This window comes from Hippoglossus hippoglossus, chromosome 10, assembly GCF_009819705.1.
Source record: "Hippoglossus hippoglossus isolate fHipHip1 chromosome 10, fHipHip1.pri, whole genome shotgun sequence".
Classification (NCBI taxonomy): Eukaryota; Metazoa; Chordata; class Actinopteri; order Pleuronectiformes; family Pleuronectidae; genus Hippoglossus; species Hippoglossus hippoglossus.
The window spans coordinates 14,658,024-14,671,232 of record NC_047160.1 but is presented as its reverse complement, the minus strand read 5'-3'; the positions used below and the strand labels follow the sequence as shown (position 1 = coordinate 14,671,232).

The 13,209-nt window shown below is 41.5% G+C and overlaps 1 protein-coding gene across 1 annotated transcript in view; it reads right to left on the bottom strand.

The window, feature by feature from the left end:
* Positions 1–4,111: 4,111 nt before the first annotated feature.
* Positions 4,112–13,209, bottom strand: part of clcf1 (cardiotrophin-like cytokine factor 1) — a 28,806-nt gene continuing 19,708 nt past the window's right edge. The window contains exon 4 of the mRNA XM_034598596.1: positions 4,112–4,350. The gene's annotated coding sequence lies outside the window, so the exon portion shown is untranslated. The remainder of the gene's footprint in view (positions 4,351–13,209) is intronic.

The following is a 13,209-nucleotide window of genomic DNA, read 5'->3' as shown; positions in this document are numbered from 1 at the left end:
AACCTACACCCTGTTGGGCTCCACAGGGAAATGTTCAGTTTTCCATTTCAGACCGATGGCTGTTTTTCACAGGTTACTCTGGTTAGTCACAGCTTTGAAACGTTTGGTTCCAGCTGCAGCAGAAAATCTAGGGCCCCATTTCTTTGATAAAATAATCCTCTTGGAGTTTGTGAGCTCTCCAGCTGTGGACACCTGCAAATGTGACCTTTAATCTCACCTGCACACTGCAGCCTCCGTGTGTCCGAGTCAGGTCAGTTTACTCTCAGGTTGACAATGTCACATTGAGCTTTCATCAAAGCGAGGAAACCTGCTGGACTATGTAGCTGAGCGATTACACACAGAGTGGACACAAAGATTTGAACGACAGCCCTGCAAGAAATAATAATTCTGAAAATCCTTAATGTCCAGTTTTTTATAGTTCTGTACGAAGAACTTAAATAACGCCAAAGTTGAGACGTTAGCGAGAAAGTATTGATTTATGACATGACTACAATATTTTAGCAGTTTATGAATATACTACATGCAATTTGTGTTACTGTGGTGTTTGTACTGCATTACACCATGTTACACTGACATCCTGCTGAAGTGTCCTTCATCTTTAATTGTAAGTGCAACAGTCATTTCCCATTTCATCATACTCATTGGGAGACAAAGTTTGGCACATGCAGCAGTCTGGAGTCTTGATAGATGGCCCCACCTGCTGGAAAAATAACAGTACTGATGAGGGATTCAGGAAACAACCACAGAGAGGGATCATCTATCTCCTGAAATCTGTTTGCCCATCTGTCTGCATATCTGTCTGTCTGCCTGTCTGTCTGTCTGTCCCTCTGTCTGCCTCTCTGTCTGTCTGTCTGTCTGTCTGTCTGCCCCTCTGTCTGTCTGTCTGTCCCTCTGTCTGCCTCTCTGTCTGTCTGTCTGTCTCTCTGCCCCTCTGTATGCCTGTCTGCCTGTCTTTCTGTCTGTCTGCCTCTCTGTCTGTCTGCCTCTCTGTCTGTCCCTCTGTCCCTCTGTCCCTCTGTCTGCCCGTCTGTGTGTCTGTCTTTCTCTTCCTCTGTCTGCCTGTCTGTCTGCCTGTCTGTCTGTCTTTTCCTCTGTTTCACTGTCTGACAGACTGACTGCCTGCCTGTCTGTCCCTCTGTCTGCCGGCCTGTCTTTCTGTCTGTCTCTCTTTCCCTCTGTCTGTCCCTCTGTCTGTCTGCCTGTCTTTCTGTCAGACAGACTGTCTGCCTACCTGCCTACCTGCCTGTCTGTCTTTGGACAAACAGAATCAGAAGCAGTGACAGCTGTAAGTGGCAGTTTTGTGCTAAATGGGTGAATGAAACTTGAATTGTAAAACACCTTGAATGTTTTTTAAGAGGAAAAGAAACTAATTTGAACCCAACACCAAAAGAAGCTCAAACAAATGTAGTCAAAAACTGAGGTGTAAAACAAAATGGCAGATCTTCGCTCCAGGGCTTCCTGGCAAAGAATTCAAATAAAGGTGTAACTCATACATTCACTAACTGAAGGAAAACACAGACTTGACAAAGTAAGAGTAAGTAGTTTTAGCTTGGCCTGGCACAAGGTACTCACAAAAATGAATTTCATTCATTCACCTATCGGGGAGTGTAACAGTCACCATGGCTCAGGCCGTCACAAAGGAAACTAAGTGGAAACTAAAGTGTTTGCGGCACTGTGGTATATTATACAACCTAACTAGACTAAAGACTAAAGAGGAGACAGACAAATGCTGAAATAGAGAAATATTTGTAGCATGTGTCAGTAAGATGATTTGTTGGAATAGTTGAAATCAGTTTATGTGCAGGAGTTGCTGGTGACCCAAAAAAGTGAGTGTTGAGTGTTACTGTTGTGTCAGCATTTACACTAGGGACAAGGTGGTGGAGTTTGTTGCTGTTACACACACACACACACACACACACACACACACACACACACACACACACACACACACATACACACACACACACACACACACACACACACACACACACACACAGACTAGACAGGGAAGGAGGCAGTTAAACCCTGAGAAATAGAATAATGTTGCATATTCAATATTTGAGTATGAATATAAATCTCAGTATGATTGCACCATTTATCTTTGTGCCGTTAACAGCAGGTATTTTGTTATGAGGCCTGTTGTGCATTTGCCAACACACTCAGGATCACCTGGGTGTGTTTTTGGCGAACATCCGACAAATATTATTTTTTCCCTATGTGAGCAGTGGTTTCTGTCTTGGTTCTCTGCCATGACTCATTGTCTCCAGCCTCCTCTTGGTGGTGGTCTCTTGAACGCTGAACAAAGCCAAGCCCAGAGATGCCGGCTGACTGTTGAAACGAAGGCTTCTTGTTGATGTCTTTGCATGATTTTCATGCTTATACTTTCACATGCTCAGGGAGGTTTTGGCAGGATGACCACTTCTGGGAAGATTCACCACTGTCTCACAGTTTCTCCTCTCGTTCACCGCACGTACAGTTGGCCGGGGGTTCAGTGGCGCCCCACAGCTTTCGGAATGACCTTGGAAGCGTTTCCAGACTGACAGGCCTCAACGCGGGCCCTCTGGGTGATGATGGGAGTGCGTTTGATTGTGATGTGATATGGTTCTGAAACCTGTGTGATGATGTAGCTTCTCTCGTGGTTCGAGGCCAAAATTTGTCAGACGTCCAATCGGTTGAGTCTGGTCCAGATCAGTCAAGAGAGCTGCCACTTTTGTGAGAAGAGTTGAGAAATAAGACTTTACTCAAACAAATTGGCACCAAGCACAGGAATCTTCTCCCACTCCCACTAAACTGAACAGACTGAACATATATAAGGGAAAAATAAGGTAAAGTTTAAATATAATTAAATGTAATGTTTGGTGAAATATGCTTTTTTATATTCTTCTTGAGAGTTGGAGAAGATCTGTACCACTTTCATATCTGTCCTTTGCTCACTTTGCTCTAATAGCAAGGTTAATAATAAGAATAAGAATAAGAATAAGAATAAAACAATAATAAGAATAAGAATAAGAATAAGAATTCTTATTCTTATTCTTATTCTTATTCTTATTCTTATTCTTATTCTTATTCTTATTCTTATTCTTATTCTTATTCTTATGTCAGCTTTCTTAACGCCCATGGACAATTTACCAAACATCATTAAAAAAAGTTATATTACCATAGATTAGATACAATTTTTATTTTTGTGTAAAGTGATGTTTTGACTTGAGATTTGAAAACAAATCCAGAATAATAATTCAGTCATCATCATACATTTTATAAACAAAATAGACAGTGGAAATCAAGTTGAAAGTCTCAGAAGTGAAATGCTTATTACCACCACCAAGGATGTCAGGTTTTCATTTGCGTCTGTTTGTTTGTCTGTTAGTTCGCAGCATTACACAAAAACTACTTGACAATGAAACCTGGTGGAATGATGCAGTATGAGTTAGAGGAGAACCCATTGAAATATGGTGCACTTTGATTAAACTCAAGCCGACTGCTGGTCCTTTTTCTGCCATTGACAGTAGAGCCTGGAGGTGTGTGCTCTGCTGAGAGCTATTAGTGAATGAAAAGGTTCTGGCAGAAGAATAAATGCTTATCTAAAAACGCATCTCCAAAACGAAATAATTACAGTCCTCCAGCTTGTTTGTTTAATTTGATCAAAGTACAGAAATAACAATTCCCCATTCTGATCATTTCTTTCCTGAGCAGTAACTTGTTGCCTGGTCAAAAATAACTAAATTCCTCAGATTAAACAAACAAGACGTAACATGATAATTAATTAATACACAGATTTTGTCGGGCTTTAGACGGAGCCTCACTGTTTCCCCTGTTATTGGTGTCGAGCTTTGCTAACGAAGACTCAGAAGCTAATAAAACCCATTTACTAGCATCACTAAAAGCAATTTATTACCACATTAGATCTTGTTTACAAACTCCAAAGTGTAAAAACCACACACTGTGGTCAGGGACTGTTTGTCCAGGAACAGTGAGTTCCTGATGTGCTTGTGGATTTGGTTGCACTTGAACAGAACCAGGCCCATTTTTCTCCTCTTGCCATTGTTTCCAGGCCTTGTGCTAAGCTAAGCTAGCTGCATCTATCAGACACACACATTAAAGTGGTATTCATCTTCTCATATAACTCTCAGCGAGATCACAAATAAACATTTTTTCATAAATCTTTGAACTATTTACAGATTAGATGTAGTGTGCACGATATTCTGCAGAAACAACATAGATATTTACATTTTATGATGAAGAAAAAAATAGTGGTTATCATAGGCCTCATGTAACCTTGTGTATCCATGTGTGTGTGTGTGTGTGTGTGTGTGTGTGTGTGTGTGTGTGTGTGTGTGTGTGTGTGTGTGTTCGTGTGCATGCATGCGTTTGGTTAAATTTGACCAGAAGCCCTTTTAAAAGCAGCCCTGTGATGCTGCTGCTGTTTGACATAGTCAGGGAAATTCCATCTTATTAGACCTAATTATCATTCTTCAATCTGTTTCTACTTAAATGAGGTCCAGACACTAATCAGAGAACGCTCTCTCACTCACACACACACACACACACACACACACACACACACACACACACACACACACACACACACACACACACACACACACACACACACACACACACACACACACACAGACTCAATGTGGTCTTAATTTTCATTAATGTGAGGACGGTTGGAGGGTTGGCAGGGGAGCGGACAAGTCTCACGGTACCTGAAACATAAAACATATCTAATCCCATGATTCCATTAGCAGAAGACCATAACACATCATTCTTCTCAGCTCGAAACTACACACAGGTGGTCAAACAAGCTCACAACTCCTGAGAAGTCATGAGGAGCTGTTAGTAATGCCTCCCGCTCGCCATGGGAGGGCAACAGAGGCCTATAAAAACAGCTTGGTGCTGCATTTGACAAGAAATGTCTATTTAACCTATTGGCCAATCATTTAAGAAACGGTACTGTGGGCTGAAGCAAAACCGTTTCCAGTGGGGTTATTTACCCCCAGGCAGGTTTTGGAGCAGGAGCTTTCTCCTTAATCTAATCCAGCGCTCTCCTCAAACCCCCCAAAAAACAAAGCACAGCTCCATCTTTTTGACACATCTTGGTTCCAGCTTCTAGTTCCCTCCAGTAACTTGGAGGCTTTATTGTCATAAAACTCTTGCCTGGTCCAAGCTGGAAAGTATGTTCCCATTATTCTTCATTGCACCAATTCTGCATAACATCTCATCGTGTTGCTTCACATTAGAGATTCATGAATCCTCCGTATGGGGGTGCAGCCCCTCCAGTGCTGCGAGATTAATAGACCCACAAAAAATGCACCTAAAGCATGTGTTTATTTAACAACCTAACACGCACATTGCATCATATACTGAGGGAATACTGGGGAAGGTAACAACAAAACTGAAGGAGGGGCCCATGACTTCAAATGTATTGAAAAAAAAATGTATATACATCCTTAGAGTTTGTTTTAACTTGTTATGGAGTAATGTAAATGTATTTATTCATCTGACATGATTATTCTCTGAAATCCTCTGTCTGCATACATTATTCCAAAATGGTTACCGCCACTGTGAGCCTTGTGGTCACATCATCTAACCCTCTAACTTCAGCTCCTTTTTCACTATATAGAGCCTTTTAAAATAGCTCAATGTATTGTGTTAAGATTCATTTTTATTTTACTGTTACACTGTTGATGTTTCACATTTTCTATGTCTTTTCAAACAAAGTTGGAGTGATCGTCACTGTCAGAATATCCAACCCAGCTTACACCTTGAATTTTGACTCAGTTGCTCATAATGCTGATGTGAATGATCTGACACGACTTCAGCTTCAATCACCACAACTGGACCCAATGAGACCAGCAAATCAACCACAAGCTCTGTCCCGTGTAATGTGCAGGAGCCACTGATGGAGGTGTTGATATAACATGAACAAAAAGAAAAAGGCTAGTAGGACTCACATTGCTAATGGTATACAACCATTGTGATGATGACATGTTGAAAAGAAGAAAAAAGCATCTTGTATCAGGGGTTAGAACTGTCGCCTCACACCAAGAGGCTTCTGGGTTTGAACCATAGACTGGACTGGATATAAAGAGGGAGGACATGACAACTCCTCCAAAGTGAAGACAAATCATCTTATAATAAATAATAATATAATAAAAATTAAAAATAACCTGGAATAAATCAAAATAAAAGTATTCAACTCAAATTTCTGGATTGCCACCTGGTGGCTGCTTGCATCATAAATCCTGCATCCTCTATGTTAGTTGATGGGACATGGACCAAACTAAAAAGTCAAAATACGTCTCAAATACATATTTCTCAAAGAAGTTTTCTGTCATTTTAGGTCGTTTTTAATCACACTGATTTATGTCCAAGTGCATATATTTTTACTTAGAGAGTTAGTTTTTAATTTGTTATTTGACACTGGTAAACGGGTTGGAACATCATGTGTCGACAGTACCTCGCTACCGTGAATCCATGGCGGAATATCTGGGGTATTCCATCCATCTATTAATCAAACCCTGGTTCAGCAAAAGGCATTCCTGTGTGGAGTTTACATGTTCTTTAGTCATTGTGGCTTCCTCCCACAGTTCAAAGACATGCAGGTTAAATTGATTGGCGGCTTCAAATTGCCCGTAGGTGACTCTTGCCCAGTGTCGCCACAACCATCAAAGGATAAGCTGTGTAGCTAATGGATGGATTGTGGTTCAATGGTTCAAAGGATATACAGGCATTCTTGCAATGCTGGCGATAGATGTTCATCAGTTGCTGCATGAAGAAACCACAGGCATGGAGTTAAAAAGTAAAGTAAATGTAAAGAGTAAGATATGTTTATTTAAAATAAAAAAAACACAATATCTGCATCATTGTTTAAATATCCTTTTCAATCCTAAAGTGAAGAAAACTGAAATTTCAGTTTGACCTTTAAACTTTTTGCATCAGATCCTTTGATGTTGTTTTTGGAGCCATGCAGGAGCCAGGCATGCAGCCAAGAAAGATGTACATGAGATGAGATTATTATAACTAAATAAAGACTGTGGTGAGAATTAGAAGAAGATGTGAACATGGAGTCCAGTTTGAATGTGGCCTGAGTTATGCTTTCAAAGGGCATTCGGAGCTTCAGGGCGTTTAGGGTTAGGCCTTGATAACCCTCCCTGATGTTTTTCCGCACGCTCCTGATCTTGAAGCTGAATGGGCAGAGTGTGTCATGCCGTGGTTGGGGGCTAAACTCCTGCTGTGGGTCTTCAAATTAAAACTGTATGTTTGCACAGAACTGAGGGGCCAACAATAAAAAGTATCCTGCAAATCGCTTATGGTGCATTTGTACCCTGTGAGGCGAGGAGGTGCCTAAAATCAATTAGCACATTCATCATTTTTTTCCCCCACAGGGACTCCTGCTGTCTGAAAATGACAGCCATTACTGGGAGCAGTGTAAAATCAAAGCGGTGCCGCCGTGCCGTTGGGGCTGTGGGCCAATCAAACGTCTCCCTCTGGCTTGAATTATGACATGAAGCTCTTTAAGTCAGAGCCATGGAGTCAAAAGAACCCTGAGTGTGCATAAAACCGATGCAGTGCTAATACAGGACAAGCATATTCGCATAAATATGAGATAATTACATGACGGCGTCACGACCGGCGGCGACAGCACATGATGGATGAGCTGGGGAAAGAAAACATGAACAAGGCGAGCGGAGAAAGAAACAGGGCTACTGGTGTAACACAAACTCTGGATGGAGCGATGGGAGTGAAAGGCAAAACAAAAGATGGATTGACGGAGGAATGGCGGAGGTCTTAGTGTCTTGGGCCCCGAGTATTACCCCTCTCCTCTCGCCCGTCTTCTATTTCTGCCTTTTAAGGAACTCCATAACTTCAAGTAGATAATGAGTGCCTTGAAGCAGGCTGAGTAAATCAGGCCGAGAACAACAGAGGGAGAGGGAATAGGTGTGTGTGAGGGGGGTGAGGGTGGTATGAGAAGCAGTGGGAGACAGTGAAAGGAAGAAGAAGATTAGACGTGATAACAAATGAAGCGGAGAGAGGCCGAGTGGAGCTGAGCTGAGGGAAGACGCATGATAAGATCGTGCATTAACTTAAAAGCATACTTTAATGAAAGTCCGCCAAGAGCTTAAGAGAGAAAGAAGCAAAGACAGGTCCCATGCAAGGTTAGGAAAATAAATGTCAGCAGTGGATGTCTTTGAGTTCTTGATTTTTGCGTCTAACCTTCGAGTTCCATTCTCACCATTCCTTACACTCGCCATGTTTATCTATTTACAGTCCAAACAGCTGCAGTTGGATTCCCGCCTTTCTTTGACGTTCTTTTCAAAATTTGCAGCAGAGGGAAAACATTATACAATCCAAAAACTTCAGCTTTTCTCTGCAGAGATGTGACTTTGAAGGGGCCTGGAGGGGTCGCCGAACAATTCAGGATTCAAAGAGACCGCGACCTCATCACTGGCTTCTGATCAACAGTGATTGCGTCAACTTTAAACTTTGACCCTTATTGGAATCATATGTGTCAGAGAAAGGGCCAAGGAAAATTGGTTCAAACAAACATACTTGTCGGGTTGTCTTCTTTTATTCTTTATACAACTAGATACAAGTTAAATATGGTACAAAAACAAAAAACTTTTTCCTAAACCTAACGAAGGAGAAATCCTTCTTCCACTGGGCACGCAGCGTACAAGTCGTATACTTCCTCCAGGAGCCTTTTGCAACACAATGAAGACCTTTGAGTAAACGGTCTGAAAATGTGAGCTGTTATCCCCATTTGTAAGGTTCACCATGTCGAGACGACAGAAACTCGCAGACGTCTTGGAGAGAGATCAGGGCAGTGATGCAGCCAGGAGAGGACTATAACAGCAGGCCTTTTGTCCTGCCTCAGAGCACGGCCGTCATTGAACCTGCTTGGTTTCAAATAAAGCGAAGGGTTACAGCGGCTCTGATCAATAATTTTGTATCAATATTGGCTCAGATGACTGTGTGATAATTATCATCCAGCTAAACGAGAGGGAATATTGCACCGAAGTTAATCACAGCATCACTCAAAATACTGCTGGTTGTTAAAACCTTTGCAAGCTGTGTTTTCTGGAGTTGCCAAAAAAATTATAATTAATGACTTCAGGTCAAAAAATGCATTTGAAATCTGAATCAAAACCCATAAACTGTGTATACAGATGGATGACACGTCTCCACTTCCTCCCACTGTCCAGAAATGAAGCTAAAATATCCAGAGTAAAAACGGTGGACAGGTCAGCGGGGATCCCAGACAAGGTGCAGGTTGGTCGGCTGGTCTTGTAAAAGCGTCCAATCAGCCCTCAGATAACTGTCGGAACAGGGTCTCTGATTGGCTGTCTTTGAAGTTTGGGACAAAGTGGAACTGGAGGATCTCGGAGAACTGCCCCAGGGTGCCAGACCCCCCCCCTCCCCGGCCTTTTTGATGGTCATGTCTGGCCCATGTACTTGAAACACAAGAACATCTTGGACTCTCTGCTCAATAGGAAAGCAAGGGATGGAGCGGCAGTGGCGAGGTAGCACGGATCCATATGTTCGACCAATCGCGAGTCAGTCTCAGCTGTCATTCATGACGTTTTCACATTGAGTAAATGAGTAAAACCAAACTTAGTGGTTGAATTAACATTGGAACATAAATCAGTGTGACAATATCTATCTAAAATCATATTTGGGAACATTTTTGTTTATTTTTAAGTTTCGTCCATGTCCCATTCACCAGCATGGAGGAGGTGGGATTTATGAAATATACTGCAGCCAGCCACCAGGTGGCGATCCAGATGTTTTGGCTTCACTTTGGGGGAACTGTCATGTCGTGGATCTTTACACACTCTATGGTTGTAAACACAACTTGTTTATGTTGAACTAATGAGAAAATAGGCAGCATAATGAGATGGCCTGCGTGCTTGGAAAACTGTTGCTGCTGTTGACTGTGAAAAAAACTCTGACTGTTGTACTCTTCAGTTTCCTACTTCAACGTCAAAGTGACAATAGTTGGCCTGATAGAAAACAAATAGTCCCCAAGCTCCAAATAAAAGCCTCGCGTGACGTCAAGGAGCAGTCCCACTCTTTGCCCTTGTTTCAAACTCTGTCTCTGTTTTTACTGCGTCTCTCCGTTATTTTGCTTTTCCCATTCGTACACTTCTCCGAGGCTAAACCGCAACAGTTGTGGGAAATCAGTGCCAGCTGTCAGCACTTTGATTTGATTGTAGAATGTGTCAATCAAGCCGGGGCACGTTGAACAAATTCTAATTCTACAGTGACTCGTTATTTCGGCTCCCTGCAAGCTCTCAGCTGAGGGATCAATTTTGACTGTCGCACAGAACCAAGGACCAGTGCATCTGATTTGTGTTCCTTCGATTCAGCAAACTCAACTTGAAAGCACATTTTATGTAAAGACATTTGTTCTGGATCCCTTTGAATAATCGTTCTCCTTGCATTAGCTGCATGTTGGGGTTGCATGGCAGTTTAAAAAAAGATTATTTTCAAGGTAGAACATGTTTCTGAATTCAAACACAGACATGTGCAGCCATTTGTTACACAATCTCCTCTCTGGATCATTTGTGGTGGCGGCTCTGCAGGTTTGAGAAGAAAAGTTCAGATCTCTGTCAAACATCAAGTTGGTATCACAAATAGGACGTGAATCTTACTGGTTCATCTGGTCAGGACTCCCTCTAAACTTCCCTTACTTGCTCTTCCCTGTGTTTCTTTCCAGGCAGACACACGAGAAACATGCCTTGCTGATGGGTTTTGTTCGAGTCTTATTGTCCTCAAATGATGAGAGACATAAAAAAAGAATTAAAGAAAGGAAAAGTCAGACAGCGTGACTGAATGAAGAAACAGCATCGTATTATCATGAGTTTTTTTTTTTTCCAAGAGGACCGTAAAGAGATATGCTCTGTGTGCTGTCCAGGCCTGGAATGGGAAAATATTTGGTTCTGCCTTTTTGAAATGATGCGCTGTGGGAAAGAGAGAAAAACCCCCCCCCCAGAAAGCTGTGATCTAATGTGTTGGTTGTGTGTCTTCTATGTGTGTGCACAAGACACTGTCGAGTGTGAGAATAAAGTGGTCTGATTATAAATGTCATTGTGTATCTTTGAGTTTACTTTTACGCTGTGAGGGAAAATACTCTTTTATTCAGCCACATCGTGGAGAAATCCTGGAGAAGAATATTTTGTTGTTGTTTGCAAATATCATAAAGACTAAAATGAACCACGGATTAATTGTATGTCTCCCCCAGACCCAATCCTGTTGTTTCCTCAAGATACAAATATTTTAAAGCAGGTCACAAACACCAACTTATATGCAGATGCAGATTTAACATTGCGAGACAAGGTGTTTTTTTTTTATCATATTCATTGATTTCGCAGAGAATAGTTCATGGATCTTGATGAAATAAATCAGGCACATTTAAGGGATACAATTGTGGATTACCAAATTTTTGGAGGTCTAATAAGCGATCATGGCAGCAGGACATCCTGGCCGTGGGTTTGACTCTACAAGTTCAACATAATGAATGATAATGAATTGAAGACGCCTACACTTTGCAATAATCTATCAGTGAATATCAGGCTTGCAGAGTCAGGTCCCTGTTTTATCACTCTTTTAAAAACACACTTTTGTCACATGACGTTTATCGCTGTTTTACCTGTACTTCATTTATTATAACAACATGCTTTTGGTCAGGTTTTTAAGTTGAATATTGTTTTATTTTGTATTGAAGAGTGCTATACAAATCTTCTTATTCTTCTTCTACTTCTTCTTATTAATATTATAATCAAGGAAAATTAAATCCAGTAAAAAAGTGAGGCACATCCATTTTTTGGGTCCATGAAACAGAGGAAGAAGCTTTATCTGGCTACACAGACAGTGGTTCACTTATCATTGGTTTGAGTCTGTTTATGAGACTTGTTGACAAAAAGAAAGGATGTAATATCACCATACTGAGTTTTTTTAGGTTAAAGGTGGGATTGAGGCATGTTGTTAGGGTTAAGATCAGAGGCGATGTAATGACGCCTTCTAAGTGTGAGACTGTGAGTGTGTGTATGTGCGAGAGTGTCTGTAGTTCTTCCATAATCTCCTGTCTTCGTGTGTCCCACAGACAGTTTAAAAGCTTTCTATTTACCTTTCGCACCAATCTCGGGGATGGACGTGTGTGTGTGGAAGAGTGTGAGCGCTGCAAGTCGTCCTGGTGTGGGTGGACAGCTGGTCCAAAACAGGCGTTTTAGTGTCTAACAAACCGTGACATGTCAAACATGTAACGTAGACCGCGACACAGCAACATGTAAAATGCCTCATTGACTCCCACCCAAGGCCTCGGGGAAACGAAAAGAGTAGAGAGAAAAATCCTTTTGCTCGCACAACCTACTGCAGACATTAATCATAAATGATATTTTACGAGGGATCGGGAGATATATGATTGTCATGAAAAAAATGAGCCAAACAAATGTACGAGGGGAAGTTCCTGGCTGAAGCTGCTGGAACCACCTCAGGATACAGCTTGGCTCGGGGAACAAAGGTGCTGAGATGTACCCTGTGTTTGGATATGTGTGTGTTTATCTCACTCTGTCTCTTTCTCCACTCTGTTTTGAATTTGCGTGTCAGTGTTTTTGCCAGGATGCATGTCAGTTATCAGACTTATTAGGTGCCATCAAACCTCCATCATCCGTCTTTCATCTCTCGCCTTTATCTTGCTTGTTTTCTCGTTTCATGATAAAATGAAAGATGAAAGAAAAGAGCAGAAACAAAAACACAAAACTGCATGAAGAAGCACACAACCCCTCTACTGAGCTGAAACACCTGAGATTCACGATCATGCAGGCTCTGAACAGGTCAAACGTGGCAGAGCATCATGAACAGACATAATTACTCAAACAGGACTCAAGATTTATTTTTCTAATTCTAATGGGCTTTTAGACAAAACCACAAAAAACACCAAAAGACCATGACTACAACAAAAATACACACCCAAACAGGCATTAACAGAAAAAACAGTATAACAAGAAGAAAAAACACAAAATAATGGGATAAATATATTGGGATTTTAGATTTGAGCCTCCTGCATCCTGCCTGAGCCTCAGAGTAATGACAAATTCCCCCGATAACGGACGTATTTAGTTTTTACAGAACTGAAAGTTGGACAAATCTGAGGGTTATAGACTTCAGATTAAACATGAGAATCTGCCTCCAGAGTATTTGTCC